The following is a 19,951-nucleotide window of genomic DNA, read 5'->3' as shown; positions in this document are numbered from 1 at the left end:
TGTTGTCCAGTGTTTTTTGTATTACTATAGTGTATGTTGTCGCCTCATTGTTGGCCCTTTTAATGTTTATGTACATGTTATGGATACATAATCATATTGCTATGTGCACATATTTACCCTCCTGGTGGGGGCTGGTGATCACCTCCTCTTCCTCCGAGTCCTGAGATGGGGTGGTGCTGGATGGTCCAGCACTTTCCACCTCCACCTGTTTAACTTCTCCCACATCTGGTGTGGGTGGCTCAATAGGCTGGGAGGGTCCGGCCTCCTCCTCCTCTTCCTCCTCAACATCCACCACCTCCACGGCCTCCGCCGATTGCTTTCTCCAAATGGAGGGAATAGGAACTTCTGTGATCACAGAATGTTCAGATTTTAGATAAACAAATCCGAAATCTTAACAACATTAGATATAAAGAAATTCAAATACGGAGGGATCTAATATATAATTGCAGTGTCTGCCAGCTTTATGACGCATAACTCAATAAATAATGAACAGCATGCAAAAAGACATCCCCTACACAGTGTCTTGATGAAACAATAGGGCGAGAGGAGACCCATGGGATGGGATTATCTCCTGAGTGTATCATAGGATTATCTACTTCTCTACACCAGAGATGGCTACTTCTTAATACCATCACTAACACAATAGAACAAAGGGACAAATAAACTAACACATTCATTGGGAGTCTCAGTGCAGAGTTAACCCTTATTACGTTTAATGATTCACGCCATGCAACTTTAATGGGGAATTGGAAATATGTGGCCTATAAACTCAACCAAAAAATAATGGTTTATAGTTCCCTCTAACCCAAATAGGTCAGAGTGGGGGTCTCCATAGTCCTGGGTAAATTGCCCGTAGGAAGGAGGCTAGACCTCAGGCTTCTACTGCAGACACAGTGATGGTTCAGTCTGTCACTTGTCTGGCACAAAGCCAACACATCACATCACCCAAAGAACACTATCCCAACAATGAAACATTGTGGTGGCAGCATCATGCTGTGGGGATGTTTTTCAGCAGCCGGGACTGGGAAACTGGTCAGAGTTGAGGGAAACATGGATGGTGCTAAATACAGGGATATTCTTGAGCAAAACCTGTACCACTCTGTGCATGATTTGAGGCTAGGACAGAGGTTCACCTTCCAGAAGGATGATGCCCCCAAACACACTGTTAAAGCAACACTTGAGTGGTTTAAGGGGAAATATGTAAATGTGTTGGAATGGCCTAGTCAAAGCCCAGATCTCAATCCAATAAAAAATCTGTGGTCAGACTTAAAGATTGCTGTTCACAAGCGCAAAGAGCTGTGATTGCCGCAAAAGGTGGCTCTACAAAGTATTGACTTTAGGGGGGTGAATAGTTATGCACATTGACCTTTTCTATGATCTTGTCCTATTTTTTGTATGCTTTGCAATTAACCAATTTGAAAAAACGGTCTAAGTTGTGGGCATGTTCTACAAATTAAATGATGCAAATCCTCAAACAATCCATGTTAATTCCAGGGGGTGAGACAACAAAAAAAGAACAAAGTCAAGGAGGGGAATACTTTTGCTTAGCACTGTATACAGTACAGAGTGTTGGCAAAACATACAAAAGTTATTTACGCATTTACCTGGGCATTTTTCGCCCCGGATTCTTTTTACAAACCGGGGCTGTCTTCGCTTCATGTCTGACCATTATTTTATAATGGCCAGACGGCAGTGTTTTGCACCCATTTGGCACCAGATCATATAGGCCAGCTCGCTGCTTCTCGGCGTGGGACCGGGTGCGGTCATATCCCCACCCCAACATCCGCTGGAAGAGAAAAATGCAAGCATATAATCCCAATTTTATATCACGACCCGGAGGCTCCTATTGCATTCTCAATCTTTACTGTAACCATAGCAGCAAAGAGAAAAAATACACAGAATCCATCAAACCATCCCACAAGAATAACCCCTCCCATAGTCCAGTCCATAAATAGAACCTCCCACCGGAACTCTTCCTCTTTCTTTGCTGCTTTCCATGGCAAGATAAGTGTATTTTTTATGGCCGACATATTTCTTATTCTGACTTGTTTTTTATCTTCTTAAGACTTATAAATATATTTTCCTGTATTTGGGGTATTCGTTATATATATATATTTATTTTGCTTGTATATCGCCTTTTCTGTTTTATTGGGTTTTGTGGGTAGTTATATTTTCTTCCCTATAAGTTATTTCTTTCCCCTTTTATGTTCCTTGGCTAGTCGCCGCTACTGCAGTTGTCCCTCTACCCGCCTTGTGCGGGTTGCTGCTCGTCCGCCCCCCCTCCTTTTTCTCTTACCTCCATTCGCGCCGGTTCCATCCTGACAGAATGTTTACAAGGTGTGTTCAATAGTGATGAGCGGGAGGTACCATATTCGATTTCGCGATATTTCGCGAATATTCAAATGAATATTCGCATTATTTTCGGCGAAATCGAATATTCGTAATTATTTTATTTTTCGCGAATAATATGCAAATAAATTTTTCGTACGATTTTTTTTCCTGTATAAGGCAACGTTCCTATGACTATGGCTAGGCTATTATGTGTATTTTACGAAATTTCTTAATACTGCTCTAACTTCGTCTTTTAGAATATTCGTAATATTCTAAAAGACGGAGTTAGAGCAATATTACGAATATTCTAAAAGACGAAGTTAGAGCAATATTAAGAAATTTCGTATAATACACATAGATTGTAATTTAGCTAATATACTGCTATAATCCTTTTTTTTTTCTTATCTAATTTTTTTGGCCTCTTCTGAACTTCAGTTTTTGGAAAATATGTACACTATTAAAAAAATTACTTTAGCAGTATATTAGATAAATTACAATCTATATGTGTATTTTACGAAATTTCTTAATACTGCTCTAACTTCGTCTTTTAGAATATTCGTAATATTGCTCTAACTCCGTCTTTTAGAATATTACGAATATGCCGTATTTTTTGTATTTTTTGAATATAGTGCTATATTCTTGATTTTCGTATATAGCACTATTTTCGAAAAATTTCGAGTCATTTCATCAGTCAAGTATTACTATGCTTATTGCTAATGCTTAAAGCTTGTGTGTGGATCGCATGTTGTAAAGACGTTTCTTTTTTGCAAAGGCAAAGGCTAGGTTATGTTCCATGACAAGCAACCGTGCCGAGAATTCACTTGACATGTAAAAAGTGTTCAGTTACTCATATAATTTTGACTCTATCTTATATTGTATGCGAAAATTCGCTACCATTAAATTCCTAAAAAAATTCTGTTCGTGTAATGGTTAGCTGGCTCTTCCCAATACTCATATAATTTTGACTCTTTCTTATATTGTATGCGAAAATTCGCTACCATTAAATTCCTAAAAAAATTCTGTTCGTGTAATGGTTAGCTGGCTCTTCCCAATACTCATATAATTTTGACTCTTTCTTATATTGTATGCGAAAATTCGCTACCATTAAATTCGTAAAAAAATTCTGTTCGTGTAATGGTTAGCTGGCTCATCCAAACTACTGTTAGCTGCTTTTGCTTACAGCTTGTGTGTGATTTATAATATGTGAGTTGTTCTAAATGCATTGGGCCTAATAAATTATATTTCTATTATTTTATTAGCTTAAAAGGAAACGAAATTTCGTTTTAACGAATATAGAGGCAAATATTCTTATTCTTCGCGAATTCTCGAAGTTGCGATATTCGCAATAAAAATTCGCAATTCGAATATTCGCGCTCAACACTAGTGTTCAATAAAAACATGGTAACATTTAATTCTTTCTGCTCACGGGCCTGGGGTTTATCATCAACACCGAGAAGTCGTCCCTTCAACCTTCCAGGTCCATAGAGTTTTTGGGATTTGTGGTGTATTCGTCCACTCAGAGTCTTTGTCTTCCGGGTTCCAAGGTCAGGTCCATCCGCAAGGAGTTACGTCATACTCTGAAGCTTCGCCAAGTCTCCCTACGTCATTTGGCTCGGGTTATAGGCCTTTTGTCTTCTTCCATCCAGGCAATCTTCCCGGCTCCGTTACATTATCAGGCTCTTCAACGGCTAAAGATCGCTCACCTTCAATCGGGAGCGTTGTATGCGGACTTGGTGGTCCTGGATCAGGAGACGAGAGACGAGCTGGCGTGGTGGATTTCCAACCTCGATGCGTGGAACGGCAGAGCCATCGTAGGCCCTCAACCGGATCTCGTCATAGAAGCGGATGCCAGTCTTCTCGACTGGGGTGCCCATTGCGAAGGAGTCTCCACTGGGGGTCCGTGGTCGGCGGTCAAATCCCATCTCCACATAAATGCTCTGGAACTCTTGGCGGGGTCGTTTGCCATTCGCAGTTTTGCCAACAACAGGATCTCGGCATGCATCAAGCTCAGAATGGACAACGTGTCTGCGGTCCGGTACGTCAACGCCATGGGAGGTACTCACTCGGCGATTTTGACTCATTTGGCGAAAGAATTCTGGACGTATTGCCTGGACAATGGATTCAAGGTGATCGCAGAATATATCCCGGGCCTTCACAATACCTTCGCGGATTGGAGTTCTCGGTACACCTCGGACTTCAGCGATTGGAGATTTGATCCGGCGGTGTTTGCCTCTATCGATTCCCTTTGGGGCCCGTTTACCCTGGACCTCTTTGCGTCGCGTTGGAATTCCCATCTTCCCAGGTTCTACAGCTGGAGGCCGGACCCTCTGTCGGAGGCCGTGGACGCCCTTCTTCAGGACTGGTCGGGACATCTTTCGTATGCCTTTCCTCCTTTCATGCTGATTCCTCGAGTACTGTCTCAAATTCGTCGCCAGTCGGCGGAATTGGTCCTCATAGTTCCCTTCTGGCGGGCTCAGGTCTGGTTTCCTCAACTCCTGGAACTCCTGATAGAAGATCCTTGTCTCCTTCCGTTCTCCCGGAGTCTCCTCCTCGGCCCGCTAGACCAGCATCATCCTCTCCTGTTGGACGGCTCCCTCCGACTCCTGGGGTGCAGAGTTTCGGGATGCAGTGGGAGGTCGCTGGAGTATCGGGGACGGCTAGGTTCCTCGTGGACAGCGCTTGGGCCCCCGGTACAAGACGGGCATATCGATCAGCTTGGGGCATCTGGTCTCGTTGGTGCGTTGGACGGGGTTTGGATCCCGTTTCGGCCCCTGTGACCGAGGTTCTTCAGTTTCTGTCATCTCTCTTTGATGAGGGTAAGGCTTACAGGACAATGAATGTCTTCAGGTCGGCGATCTCTTCACGCCACCAGGGGTTTGCTGGTTGTCCAGTTGGCCAGCATCCTCTGGTTTGTCGGCTCCTCAAGGGTTCTCGCCTTTCTCGTCCTCCTCAGCCTCGGTTCTCCTCTTCTTGGGACGTCCGGTTGGTTCTGGATTTCTTTTCTCAGTGGCCTACCAATTCGGATCTCTCTCTGCGGCAGCTGTCTGCGAAACTAGTGTCCTTACTCTGTCTTGTTTCTTGCAAGAGAGTTTCGGATGTTAGGGCTCTGGACTTTAATGCTCTCTCCTTTTCCCCGAATGGAGTTTCCTTCAACATTTCCCGCCGTACAAAAACGAACATCAAGTCGGTCTCTTATCCGGTTCCAGTTTCCCAATTCTCCGGCCCTTTGCCCGGTGGGTTGCCTGAGGGAATACTTATCTCGTACTTCTTCCCTCCGTTCTGTTTCTTCTCCTCATTTATTCATTTCCTTTCGCAGACCGTTCCGCCCGGTAACTAGTGTCACCCTGTCCCGCTGGGTGAAATGGATCCTTTCCTTGTCCGGGGTGGACACTTCTGTATTCTCCGCCCATTCGGTCAGAGGAGCCTCGGCTACTTCTATGGCAGTGGTGGGAGCTCGCTTGAAGGATATCATGAGATTGGCTGACTGGTCTAGGTCCTCTATGTTCCGGGAGTTTTATTTTAGGCCGGCTCCACATGCCTTCGCGTCTGTTATCTCCACACTTTGAACTTGCAATAGGAGCCTCCGGGTCGTGATATAAAATTACATGATTTTCCTAGTTTATGACGTAAAGTCATGATTTTATGAACGACACGGAGGCGAGTATTGCCCCTCCCGATTTTGCTACCATTTATTACTGCTTATATTAATAAAGTTGTTATGTTCCCTCCCTGATTGTGTTCTGTGGTTATTATAATTATTATTATAATTATTATTATTCCTCGATCTTTTGGTTGAACTGATTTATGTTTTGTATTACTTGTTCATTATTTATTTATTCTCCACAGTTGGTCTATACTACTGTTGAAATGTTAGATTCTGGCAGATTACCATGTGCCTTTATGTTTCTTCCTTTAGGTTGATGTCCTACTCTGCTGTTTCCAAGTGCCCTTCCGGTGGCTGTTTTTTTCTGTGCCCTCCAGTGGTTGTCTATTCTGGCGGTGTTCCTGATGGGCCCTGTTTTCGTTACTGCCCTGCTCGGTTGAGTTTTCCTGTTGGAACGGGTTGGTGGAGGTTATTTCCGGTCCGGTTATACAGTATTGAAGTTCTTCGCTACAAAGAAAGAGTTCCGGTGGGAGGTTCTATTTATGGACTGGACTATGGGAGGGGTTATCCTTGTGGGATGGTTTGATGGATTCTGTGTATTTTTTCTCTTTGCTGCTATGGTTACCGTAAAGATTGAGAATGCAATACTCGCCTCCGTTTCGATCATAAAATCATGACTTTACGTCATAAACTAGGAAAATCATGTAATTTTTAACAATAATAGTATTGAAAATAATTTACTTAAGTAAACTGCATTTTTTTAATGCTTTGAAGTGAAAATATTAGATTTAGGCCGCCAGCACACGGGCGTGTTTTTTCACAACTACGGACCGTATAAACCTGTCCTGCAGAGTGGACGAGCGCACAGCGTCATTGGTTGCTATGACGACGTGCGCTTATGGCCACCACCGCTGTACTGTGATACACTTGTATGATCTATACAAGTGTATTAATGTACAGCGGTGGTGGCAAGAAGCGCACGGCATCATAGCGAGTTAGCAACCAATGATGCCGTGCGCTCGTCCACTCTGCAGGACAGCACCCCAGGTTTTTACGGTCCATAGTTGTGAAAAAACACGTGCATGTGCATGCGGCCTAACTGTTACGGTTAGAAGATGGGATTGTATTACTAGTGTATGTGGGTGTGGTCTGAGCTATCAGATACTGTCGAGCTAAGCAGAGATGTACCTGTCTAGTGAAGTGACGGTACGGCATGGGGTGTACAGCAGGTTCGCCTCCCCGGGATGCACCCTGGATAACTCTAAATGAACCAGCAAATACTGGCGGTCTGACAAAGAAAGCTTCTCCGGAGTCCTGACCAACAGGATACAAACTAAAATCTATAGACCCTGTGTATGTGTGCGGCATATAGTGTGTGTCTGTGTTTGTGCGGTATATAGTGTGTGTGTGCGGTATATAGTGTGTGTGTGTGGTATATAGTGTGTGTGTGGTATATAGTGTGTGTGTGTGTGGTATAGTGTGTGTGTGTGTGGTATATAGTGTGTGTGTGTGCGGTATATAGTGTGTGTGTGTGCGGTATATAGTATGTGTGCGGTATATAGTGTGTGTGTGCGGTATATAGTGTGTCTGTGTGTGGTATATAGTGTGCGGCATGACAATGGATGCGCAATGTGCATGTTAAATATATTTCTATGCTTTACATACAAATATGCTACTAACATATTCCCCATTAAATCAATAATATCTAGTGAGACCTTATAAAGTGTGAAGTTTGGTGCACTTAAGAAAAATTTGAATCGCAGAAGGTCGCACTGGCGATTTTTTGATAACACTCTTTATGCATATAAAGCGATTGTTCAGACATGCAGGTGAAATGTAATCAAATACACTACTTTAATGTAAGATTACTTACAGTCACCAGGAGTTCTTCCTCTTCGTCGCTGAACTTGGTTCCCAACCATCGTATCCATCTAATTGGTAGTCGGTGCAAACCAGTTGCTGTAGGCCACGCCTTCCTAGCGCATGTGCTCTTGTGATTAATATTTTGCCGAAATTTCGCCGATAAAAAAAGCATGCTTGTCGATTGCAGATTCACTTAATGCTTCTGGTATGTCAGTGTCCATGTTGTGGGACTATGTGTACGCATCTAATAAGTATTTTGTGGCTGCAAATATGACCTGGAGGTTTTTCATGTTCGCCTGCCATTAAAATGAATGGGATCCGCCCAGTAGTGATAGACGAACATTTGAGCGAGTTTGAGCGATCGCATTCGCGAACCGTCCCATCAGATGTTCGTCCATCACTACTCTCCATCCCTGCCATTTTTATCAGACTGTGATATATCATGGTGGGCTCCTTGACCCCCCTCCCCATTGTCTGCTCTGTATTTGCCCCTACTGCCACTGTTGCTGCTCCCATCGCCAATACCGTGGCTATGGGTGCCCCTATTACCACCACCAACACAGCCATGCATGGGTTCCTGCCTCTGTCTGAACCTCCTCCTCAGGGCAGTCCAAAGAGTGACTACTCTGACACAAGTTGTCAACAGGGAGAAACTTTTGACTGTCTACCTGAAGGCATCCCACTAGGAAGGGGTAGTGAAGACAGATAGGATTTCACTGAAAGGCTTCTCTGGACTGCAATGAGGAGGAGCAGGAGCAATGTTGTGACTTCTGGCTCCAAGGCACAGTGTCAGACTCAGAAGTCCCTTCCACGTCACCCTGCTATGTCTCAGATGAAGAGTGAGCTCTTCAGTTCACAATATCATCCTCTTTCTCCTCAATTATAATGTTGCGCCTTTACGAAGACTGGGACAACTGCGGCCTACTACCTCTACTACTACTACTTCTGGCCGGATAGCTGGATACTACCCACATTCTGGCTCTAGCAGGAGAAGACCTGGCCCTTAAGCTTTTGTTTTGAATCCTTTCCGTATTCCAGACATTTGGCCTAATGTACACAATCACACAAAGCATGTAATGGTTTGCAAGTCTGTTTTGTGAAACTTATCCCCTATGACCAGTAGCGCTGGCGCTGTACTCGACTATCTCCGGAACTCCCATAGAAATGAATGGAGTGGCCGCTCACAAGTGCAACCGGCCGCTCCAGTCATTTTAGGGGAGCGAAAAGGGGCCTTCAGGGGGTATGGGGCCCCACTCTCGTGATTGATGTGTGTCCCAGCTATAGGACCCCACCGATCTAATAGTTATCCCCTATTTTGTGAATAGGGGATAACTTGTACCTACCTGAATACCCCTTGAGAGAGAGAGAGGCGCAATAAAATGTCCTTTCCTTTCCTCAAACACACTGAAGACACTGCTACTGACAATTGAATTTAGAAATAATGCATTATCTGCACCACTAACAGATTTTTACTTAATATCTTATGCAAGCTCAATTATGCAGATTCTGGGAAAAAAAATCTCTCTAGTGTAAGGCCTCATGCACACGACCCTTGTTTTATTCCGTGTCCGTTGTTCCGTTTTTTGTGATTTTCTGCGGACCTATTGACTTTCAATGGGTCCGTTGAAAACTCGGCTAATGCACCGTTTGTCATCCGCGTCCATGATCCGTGGTTCCAGTCCGTCAAAAAAAATATAACCTGTCCTATTTTTTTCACGGAAAACGGTTTGCGGACCCATTCAAGTCAATGGGACGTCCGCGCGTCCGCGTCCGTTTTTCCCTATCATTTGCATGGCAAACTTGACTTAGAATTATTTTTACTTTCCTTCATGTCTGGTGATCCTCCAAAAATAAAGGCAGACACACGAAAACAAAAACGGAAACGGATCACGGAACAACGGAACCCCATTTTGCGGAACGGAACACAACAACGGTCGTGTGCATGAGGCCTAAAACAAAAGTTGTGAACCTATTAGATTATTTCCTCCCCCGACACCAACTCTTGAACTGTCTGGAGATGCCCTGACACAGATTTCAGACTAGCATTTCACATATTCACTCCGAGATTTCAAATCCTCTTTATTTTAAAAGACACTTTGCACATGTATATTTTCCACAAAAAAAATATGTAAGTGTCTGGAGATGCTCTGTCCCAGATATTTAAAACAACAGCCATCCTCTGGATGATAAAACACGTGTTGTACAATTGTATTGAGCTTATTCCCTCACATTAACCCTTGGGAAAAAAAAAAAAGTATTTATGTTGAAATGGGAAAGAAAAGAAACGTTCTTATAGGTAGCTGCTTTTGAGGTTCTACAGCAGCTGCAGCTATGCCAGGAGACATGCCTAGCCTCAGTTCTTCACTCCTACATCCCTGACTGACAGCTTTCCCTGCCTTCCCCTGTTATACACAATTCTTCTTCTTTCTAGCCTTCCCCTTCACTGTCCCTGACACTAGAATAGAAGCTTCATTGTGACTATACACTGTCCATATAATCGTTTTCGGTCAGACACTGCATAGACCCGTCCACCCTCATTCACAGCCCATTCTAGTCATTCTGCTAGGGCACCTCCCTGCCCACTGCAGAACTGATTGACTCATCCAGACTATGAGCCTGTGAGCCAATCAGGGCAAACACTCCCCCCCAGATGTTTTCTCAGGGTCATGTTTTTTATTCTTCCCTCATGCTTTTTCCCACTGATATATGCAGTAAATTGGCGCTGTACACCATTCTATTAGATTTGTCTGAAATGAACCTGAATAGTTTTGGGTTCATCTGGTGGACGGAATTTGTTGAGGTTTATAATGAACTCCAATCAATACGAACTGATTTGCTCATCTGTAATGTCAATTTATGCTGTAAGTTTTTGTAGCGGAGTTCTCCTTTCACAATACGTAGGGCAAAATTCACAGCAAATTTGCTGCAAAATCTGTTACAAATCTGTCGCAAAATCCATTACAAATGCACCTTTTACTTATACCGATTTTTCTGCTGCATTCTGCTACATCCCATATGCCAAAATCCATGACAAATCCACTGTAAAAAAACTTAATTTGCATGCTTATTTTGTCAAAGATTTTGCTGCAGATTGGACCTATACATTGCAATGGGTGAAATTCTCTGAAATGCAGAGAATAAATCTACAGCATAGATTGAACATATAGGGCCAGATTTATCATTACTCTGACAGCTCACTCCACTTTCACATATAGCTAAAGTCAGTTTTAACTAAGTCCGATTTATGATCGGCCCTTTAAGACTGTAATAAATGTGGTTTGACGATAGCAGTTTATCCGTCAGTAAGCAGCTTTACAAAAGTCGCACGTCTTTACGAAAAAGTTGCATGTTCTATTAAAAAGTCGCATAAGATAAGCATGGTCCTCACTGGAGTGAAATTGCACTTTTTTTTTTTGCGACTTTTTAGCGACTTTTTAAATAGTCGCAATAGTAAATCTGTCTAGAGCTTAACCTCCTCAGGACCGCCGTAAGCAGGATTGCGTCTTTGCGGCGGTCCTGTTGTTCTGGGTGGACGCGCCGGTACGTCCTCTCGCGAGACGCGAGATTTCGTGCATTGCCGGCCCGCGCATGCGCATCGCGGGCCGGCAAAAGTTAAAGAAGTATTTCGTCACCAGCCTGCCAGCCACGATCATTGGCTGGCAGGCTGGCGATTTTCAAAAAATCAAATCAGAAGCCAGATAACAGATCATATTAGTAAATATGATCTGTTATATGGCTTCTCTGCTTCTCTGCTGGTCCTTTTCGTCGGTTGGATCCAGCAGAGAAGCAGAGATCACTGTGAGTACACCAAACACTACACCTTAGCCCCAGATCACCTTCCATCACCCCCATCATCCTAATTAACCCCTTGATCGCCCCCTGTCAATCACTTAGTGAAAGACAAAAAGTGATCAGTGTAAACTGTCACTTTTTTTTTTCACTAGTATTGGCTGTTAGGTTTTAGGGATAGTTTAGGCTCCTTGGTTAGGTAGTTAGCGTCAGTGAGCGCCCAGCCCACCGCACCGCAGTCACTTTTATTCGCTGTTTAGCGTATCGCTAATCAGCATTTGTACTTTTATAGTATCTGTAAGTGATCAAAACTGATCACGGTCAGATCTATAATAGTATTAGTGTCACCTTAGTTCGCCCTCCACTCAAAACGCAGTGTTTGCCCGATCAGGCCTGATCGGTCGCCCACACGTGCGTTCACCCACGCCCGCCCCACCGCAGTGACAAAAAAAAATTTGTTTTTGGATCACTGCACATTCACTTTACACGCACTGCGGCGATAAAAAAATCAGTTTTGATATTTTTTATCAACCGCAGCGGCCTCCGGTACTTCGCTAGCCTCCCCTTTGTAAGACAGGCTTGCTTTTTTTCTTGGGTAGTCTCAGGGAATACCCCTAAATTTAGTAGTCCAAAATGTCAAACAGGGGGTATTCTTCTGAAGAGGCCTACAGGATTCTGACCCAGTCGGATGAGGAGTGGGAACCCTCATCTGATGAATCTAGCGGGTCAGAATATGAACCTGTGGAAAGCAGTGGCTCTCTGACCCAAAGTTCGGACGAGGAGGTGGAGGTCCCGGGCAGCACCAGGCGTACCCGGCCCCGTGTCGCTAGACCACAGGTTATGCAGGATCCGCTTCAAGAGCAGCAGAGTGGGGCTGTTGCTGCCGGATCACGTGGTGAGGCATACACCAGCAGCGCAGCCCTTCCTGGACCTAGTACCAGCACTGCCGTACAACATGGTGACGTGGCGAGCACCAGAAGGGCAGTTGAAGCTGGTACGGTGGCACGTGCACTAGTTACCCCGTCGCAGCCACCGCGCAGACAGGCCCGTAGAGCCCCTAGAATCCCTGAGGTGCTGGCAAACCCTGATTGGCAGTCACCAACTTCAGCCGCACCTGTAGTTCCCCCTTTCACCGCCCAGTCTGGAGTTCGGGTTGAGACGGCTCAAATCGGTTCGGCCCTGGGATTTTTTGAGCTGTTCTTGACTGCGGAGCTCTTGGACTTAGTCGTGGCAGAGACAAACCGGTATGCCACACAATTTATATCCGCCAACCCGGGAAGCTCTTATGCCCAGTCTTTCCGGTGGAAACCAGTCCAAGTTTCCGAACTTAAAATTTTTCTGGGCCTTCTCCTCAACATGGGTCTAACTAAAAAGCATGAATTGCGGTCATATTGGTCCACGAACCCGATTCATCACATGCCCATGTTCTCTGCTGCTATGTCCAGGACACGATTTGAGACCATCCTGCGTTTCCTGCACTTTAGCGACAACACCACCTCCCGTCCCAGAGGCCACCCAGCTTTTGACCGGCTCCACAAAATTCAGCCCCTCATAGACCATTTCAACCAGAAATTTGCAGATTTGTATACCCCCGAGCAAAACATCTGCGTAGACGAGTCCCTAATACATTTTACCGGGCGCCTTGGCTTCAAACAATACATCCCAAGCAAGCGTGCCCGGTATGGGGTCAAATTGTATAAGCTCTGTGAAAGGGCCACAGGCTATACCCACAAATTTCGGATCTATGAGGGAAAAGATCAGACCCTGGAGCCGGTCGGTTGCCCTGACTACCTGGGGAGCAGTGGGAAGACAGTTTGGGACTTGGTGTCACCCTTATTCGGCAAGGGGTACCATCTTTATGTGGACAATTTTTACACAAGTGTGGCCCTCTTTAGGCATTTGTTTCTAGAACGGATTTGCGCCTATGGCACCGCGCGAACTAGTCGCGTGGGCTTCCCCCAACGGCTTGTAACCACCCGTCTTGCAAGGGGGGAGAGGGCTGCCTTGTGTAACGAAGAACTGCTCGCGGTGAAATGGAGAGACAAGCGTGACGTTTACATGCTCTCCTCCATTCACGCAGACACGACAATCCAAATTGAAAGGGCAACCCGTGTCATTGAAAAGCCCCTCTCAGTCCACGACTATAATGCGCTCATGGGAGGGGTGGACTTCAATGACCAGATGTTGGCTCCCTATTTAGTTTCCCGCAGAACCAGACGCTGGTATAAGAAGGTGTCTGTATATTTAATTCAATTGGCTGCCTATAATAGTTTTGTTCTCTACAGTAAGGCTGGGAGAACAGGATCCTTCCTCAAATTCCAGGAAGAGATCATCGAGAACCTCATTTATCCGGGAGGTTCCGTGGCCCCATCCACCAGTGTAGTTAGCCGTCTACACGAGCGACATTTCCCCAGTGTCGTTGCTGGTACCTCAACCCAACCGCCACCCCGAAAAAAATGTTGTGTCTGTAGCAGGAGTGGAATAAGGCGTGACACCCGCTATTTCTGTCCTGACTGTCCGGACCACCCTGCCCTATGCTATGGTGAGTGTTTCCGGAAGTACCACACACAGGTACACCTAGCATAGGGATCACATCTCACCAGGACAGGCACACAGGGCTATTAGGGCCCTTTCTCTCACAGCTGCTGCAAACCTCTCCTTTCACCTGGGATAAAGTGCATAACGTACTTCGCCACATCTTTGGGCGATTTGCGCTTTGCACATTGTCCCATGGGGAAGGAGAGGTTTGTTCTATAAAAGTAAAAAAAACTAAACAAAAAAAAAATTACCGGTAAGTAAAAAAGTTAAAAAAGTTAAAAAAAGTTAATATGTTCTGTTCTAAAGTTAATAAAGTTATTGCTTTGCGGCCTGGTTTTTTCTTTTTTTTTTTTTTTTTTTTACCTTCCAGGTGGACCAACCGATCGACCAGCTGCAGCACTGATGTGCATTCGGACAGAAGCATTGCGCTGCTGTCAGATTACAAGCAAGTCGGTGTATGCGGCGCTGCAAGACGAGATTTCTCCTCTGCAGTAAAAGATACGTTTGCCGAGGCATATGAGCTGAGGAGGTGGCGGTGTTCATATACTTTGGCAAACACTTTGTATATATAAAAAAAAAAATCCCGGCAATGATTTATTCATCCACATCGATTGATGTGAATGGAGAAATCTGGTTTGCCAGGGCATACGAGCTGAAGTGGGTATGGATGTTGGGCGGAGCTCCTATGTCCTGGCAGACGCCTTTCCCCTCCTTTTTTTGGCAGAGATTTTTTCATCCACATTGATCGATGCGAATGAAGAAATCTGTGCCGTTCATTTTTTTCTTTCAGCCCAGAGGCTGAACGGAAAAAAAAAATCTCATTACCCGTATGCTCAATATAAGGAGAATAGCAGAAACTCCTAATGCTGGGCATACATGTAATGATTGCGGAGACCCTCAAATGCCAGGGCAGTACAAACACCCCACAAATAACACCATTTTGGAAAGAAGACACCCCAAGGTATTCGCTGAGGGGCATATTGAGTCCATGAAAGATTGAAATTTTTGTCCCAAGTTAGCGGAAAGGGAGACTTTGTGAGAACAAAATCAAAAAAATCAATTTCCGCTAACTTGTGCCAAAAAATTTTTTTTTCAATGAACTCACCATGCCCCTCATTGAATACCTTGGGGTGTCTTCTTTCCAAAATGGGGTCACATGTGGGGTATTTATACTGCCCTGGCATTTTAGGGGCCCCAAAGCGTGAGAAGAAGTCTGGTATCCAAATGTCTAAAAATGCCCTCCTAAAAGGAATTTGGGCCCCTTTGCCCACCTAGGCTGCAAAAAAGTGTCACACATCTGGTATCTCTGTATTCAGGAGAAGTTGAGTAATGTGTTTTGGGGTGTCTTTTTACATATACCCATGCTGGGTGAGATAAATATCTTGGTCAAATGCCAACTTTGCATAAAAAAATGGGAAAAGTTGTCTTGGGTATGGGTATTAGCATGGGTATATGTAAAATGACACCACAAAACACATTCCCCACCTTCTCCTGAGTACGGAGATACCAGATGTGTGACACTTTTTTGCAGCCTAGGTGGGCAAAGGGGCCCACATTCCAAAGAGCACCTTTCGGATTTCACAGGTCATTTACCTACTTACCACACATTAGGGCCCCTGGAAAATGCCAGGGCAGTATAACTACCCCACAAGTGACCCCATTTTGGAAAGAAGACACCCCAAGGTATTCCGTGAGGGGCATGGCAAGTTCCTAGAATTTTTTATTTTTTGTCACAAGTTAGTGGAAAATGATGATTTTTTTTTTTTTTTCATACAAAGTCTCATATTCCACTAACTTGTGACAAAAAATAAAAACTTCCATGAACTCACTATGCCCATCAGCGAATACCTTGGGGTCTCTTCTTTCCAAAATGGGGTCACTTGTGGGGTAGTTATACTGCCCTGGCATTCTAGGGTCCCAAATGTGTGGTAAGGAGTTTGAAATCAAATTCTGTAAAAAATGACCTGTGAAATCCGAAAGGTGCTCTTTGGAATATGGGCCCCTTTGCCCACCTAGGCTGCAAAAAAGTGTCACACATCTGGTATCTCCGTACTCAGGAGAAGGTGGGGAATGTGTTTTGGGGTGTCATTTTACATATACCCATGCTGGGTGAGAGAAATATCTTGGCAAAAGACAACTTTTCCCATTTTTTTTATACAAAGTTGGCATTTGACCAAGATATTTATCTCACCCAGCATGGGTATATGTAAAAAGACACCCCAAAACACATTCCTCAACTTCTCCTGAGTACGGAGATACCAGATGTGTGACACTTTTTTGCAGCCTAGGTGGGCAAAGGGGCCCACATTCCAAAGAGCACCTTTCGGATTTCACAGGTCATTTTTTACTGAATTTGATTTTAAACTCCTTACCACACATTTGGGCCCCTAGAATGCCAGGGCAGTATAACTACCCCACAAGTGACCCCATTTCGGAAAGAAGAGACCCCAAGGTATTCGCTGATGGGCATAGTGAGTTCATGGAAGTTTTTATTTTTTGTCACAAGTTAGTGGAATATGAGACTTTGTATGAAAAAAAAAAAAAAAAATCATCATTTTCCACTAACTTGTGACAAAAAATAAAAAATTCTAGGAACTCGCCATGCCCCTCACGGAATACCTTGGGGTGTCTTCTTTCCAAAATGGGGTCACTTGTGGGGTAGTTATACTGCCCTAGCATTCTAGGGGCCCAAATGTGTGGTAAGGAGTTTGAAATCAAATTCTGTAAAAAATGACCTGTGAAATCCGAAAGGTGCTCTTTGGAATAATGGCCCCTTTGCCCACCTAGGCTGCAAAAAAGTGTCACACATCTGGTATCTCCGTACTCAGGAGAAGGTGGGGAATGTGTTTTGGGGTGTCATTTTATATATACCCATGCTGGGTGAGAGAAATATCTTGGCAAAAGACAACTTTTCCCATTTTTTTATACAAAGTTGGCATTTGACCAAGATATTTATCTCACCCAGCATGGGTATATGTAAAAAGACACCCCAAAACACATTCCTCAACTTCTCCTGAATACAGAGATACCAGATGTGTGACACTTTTTTGCAGCCTAGGTGGGCAAAGGGGCCCATATTCCAAAGAGCACCTTTCGGATTTCACAGGTCATTTTTTACTGAATTTGATTTCAAACTCCTTACCACACATTTGGGCCCCTAGAATGCCAGGGCAGTATAACTACCCCACAAGTGACCCCATTTTGGAAAGAAGAGACCCCAAGGTATTCGCTGATGGGCATAGTGAGTTCATGGAAGGTTTTATTTTTTGTCACAAGTTAGTGGAATATGAGACTTTGTATGAAAAAAAAAAAAAAAAAAAATCATCATTTTCCACTAACTTGTGACAAAAAATAAAAAATTCTAGGAACTCGCCATGCCCCTCACGAAATACCTTGGGGTGTCTTCTTTCCAAAATGGGGTCACTTGTGGGGTAGTTATACTGCCCTGGCATTCTAGGGGCCCAAATGTGTGGTAAGGAGTTTGAAATCAAATTCTGTAAAAAATGACCTGTGAAATCCGAAAGGTGCTCTTTGGAATATGGGCCCCTTTGCCCACCTAGGCTGCAAAAAAGTGTCACACATCTGGTATCTCTGTATTCAGGAGAAGTTGAGGAATGTGTTTTGGGGTGTCTTTTTACATATACCCATGCTGGGTGAGATAAATATCTTGGTCAAATGCCAACTTTGTATAAAAAAATGGGAAAAGTTGTCTTTTGCCAAGATATTTCTCTCACCCAGCATGGGTATATATAAAATGACACCCCAAAACACATTCCCCACCTTCTCCTGAGTACGGAGATACCAGATGTGTGACACTTTTTTGCAGCCTAGGTGGGCAAAGGGGCCCATATTACAAAGAGCACCTTTCGGATTTCACAGGTCATTTTTTACAGAATTTGATTTCAAACTCCTTACCACACATTTGGGCCCCTAGAATGCCAGGGCAGTATAACTACCCCACAAGTGACCCCATTTTGGAAAGAAGAGACCCCAAGGTATTCGCTGATGGGCATAGTGAGTTCATAGAACTTTTTATTTTTTGTCACAAGTTAGTGGAATATGAGACTTTGTAAGAAAAGAAAAAAAAAAAAAAAAAAATCATCATTTTCCGCTAACTTGTGACAAAAAATAAAAAGTTCTATGAACTCACTATGCCCATCAGCGAATACCTTAGGGTGTGTACTTTCCGAAATGGGGTCATTTGTGTGGTGTTTGTACTGTCTGGGCATTGTAGAACCTCAGGAAACATGACAGGTGCTCAGAAAGTCAGAGCTGCTTCAAAAAGCGGAAATTCACATTTTTGTACCATAGTTTGTAAACGCTATAACTTTTACCCAAACCATTTTTTTTTTACCCAAACATTTTTTTTTTATCAAAGACATGTAGAACAATAAATTTAGAGCAAAATTTATATATGGATCTCGTTTTTTCTGCAAAATTTGACAACTGAAAGTGAAAAATGTCATTTTTTTGCAAAAAAAATCGTTAAATTTCGATTAATAACAAAAAAAGTAAAAATGTCAGCAGCAAAGAAATACCACCAAATGAAAGCTCTATTATTGAGAAGAAAAGGAGGTAAAATTCATTTGGGTGGTAAGTTGCATGACCGAGGAATAAACGGTGAAAGTAGTGTAGGTCAGAAGTGTAAAAAGTGGCCTGGTCTTTCAGGGTGTTTAAGCACTGGGGGCTGAGGTGGTTAATTTACATAAGAAAACACGCCCACTTTCAGAAAACTGGCGAGCATAGTGCAGAGCAGAAAAAAGTCACAAATTTTTTCGCAGTTTTAGTCATTGCGCAAAAATTTGCGACTTTTTCACTCCATTATTCTGACTTGAGCTAATGATAAATCTGGCCCATAGTGTACAGCCACACAGTCTGCTTTCTGCATGCAGTTTTGAAAGCCACAACCAAGAGTGAATTCAAAAAAGAGAAGAAGTTGTATCTGTGCTCCATATTTTCTCTCCTTTTATGATCCACTCCTGATTTTGGCTTTCAAAACTGCATGCAGAAACTTGACAGTGTGGTCATAAGCAACCTGTATCGCATGTCGATGTCCATGAGAATTTTTAACACAGCATGTGGATAGAAACTGTTTAAAGGGGTTGTCCAGGTTCAGAGCATAACCTCTTCTTCACCCAGGCAGCCCCTCTGAGTGGAGCATCTGAGCATTTCATGCCCCAATGCTCTCCCTTGCCCTGTGCTGCATTGCACAGGGCAAGGGCTGTTTTGTTTTTATTTTACACTGCTAGGTGGAGGCTTCTGCAGTGTTCCAGCTGACATCACTGGCACTAATGGGCCGGCTTTAGCGCTTTTCTAGGCTGTTTTACAGGCTAGGGAAGTGCTAAAGCCTACCCATTAATGCTGGTGACATCACCATGCTCTCTGCTAGGCCTAGCATTCCCATACACAGACCTGGTACATCACCAGATATCCTAAAAAAGAGGAAGAGGTTATGTCCGGGTTCAGCTCTAAACCCAGACAACACCTTTAAATCTTATCCAATATGCAGCTACCTTAAAATCATGCTGATATTTGTCCGAGAATCTGCAGGGTATAGTTCATGTGGGCACATACCCTTAACTTGTTAGATTTCAGGCATTGGTCCAATCCTGCTATTGAAGCACTGATCACAGCCATCTCCGTCTGGTGCCAGCGGCGCCTTCCCAGTTGAAATCGCCGCCTTCCTCACCTCAGCCCCGCCTCCGCAATCATACGGTCCCTCTGCCAGATCCCACGCGTGCGCACTAGGCATAACCTGAAGGACCGGACGATTGCGGAGGCGGGGCTGAGGTGAGGAAGGCGGCACTATAGACAGGGAGGGCGGCG

The 19,951-nt window shown here is 44.1% G+C and overlaps 1 long non-coding RNA gene across 1 annotated transcript; it reads right to left on the bottom strand.

Moving 5' to 3' along the window:
• Positions 1-214: 214 nt before the first annotated feature.
• LOC121004353 lies at positions 215-19,153 on the bottom strand. Its single transcript, XR_005779696.1, has 3 exons — positions 19,143-19,153; positions 1,367-1,371; positions 215-345 (listed from the first exon to the last, which is right to left on the bottom strand). It is a non-coding gene; the product is annotated as an uncharacterized LOC121004353 (long non-coding RNA).
• Between the last annotated feature and the right edge of the window lie 798 nt (positions 19,154-19,951).

The sequence above is a fragment of the Bufo bufo genome, chromosome 6 (assembly GCF_905171765.1).
Source record: "Bufo bufo chromosome 6, aBufBuf1.1, whole genome shotgun sequence".
Taxonomy (NCBI): Eukaryota; Metazoa; Chordata; class Amphibia; order Anura; family Bufonidae; genus Bufo; species Bufo bufo.
This window is presented reverse-complemented; position numbering and strand designations above follow the sequence as displayed.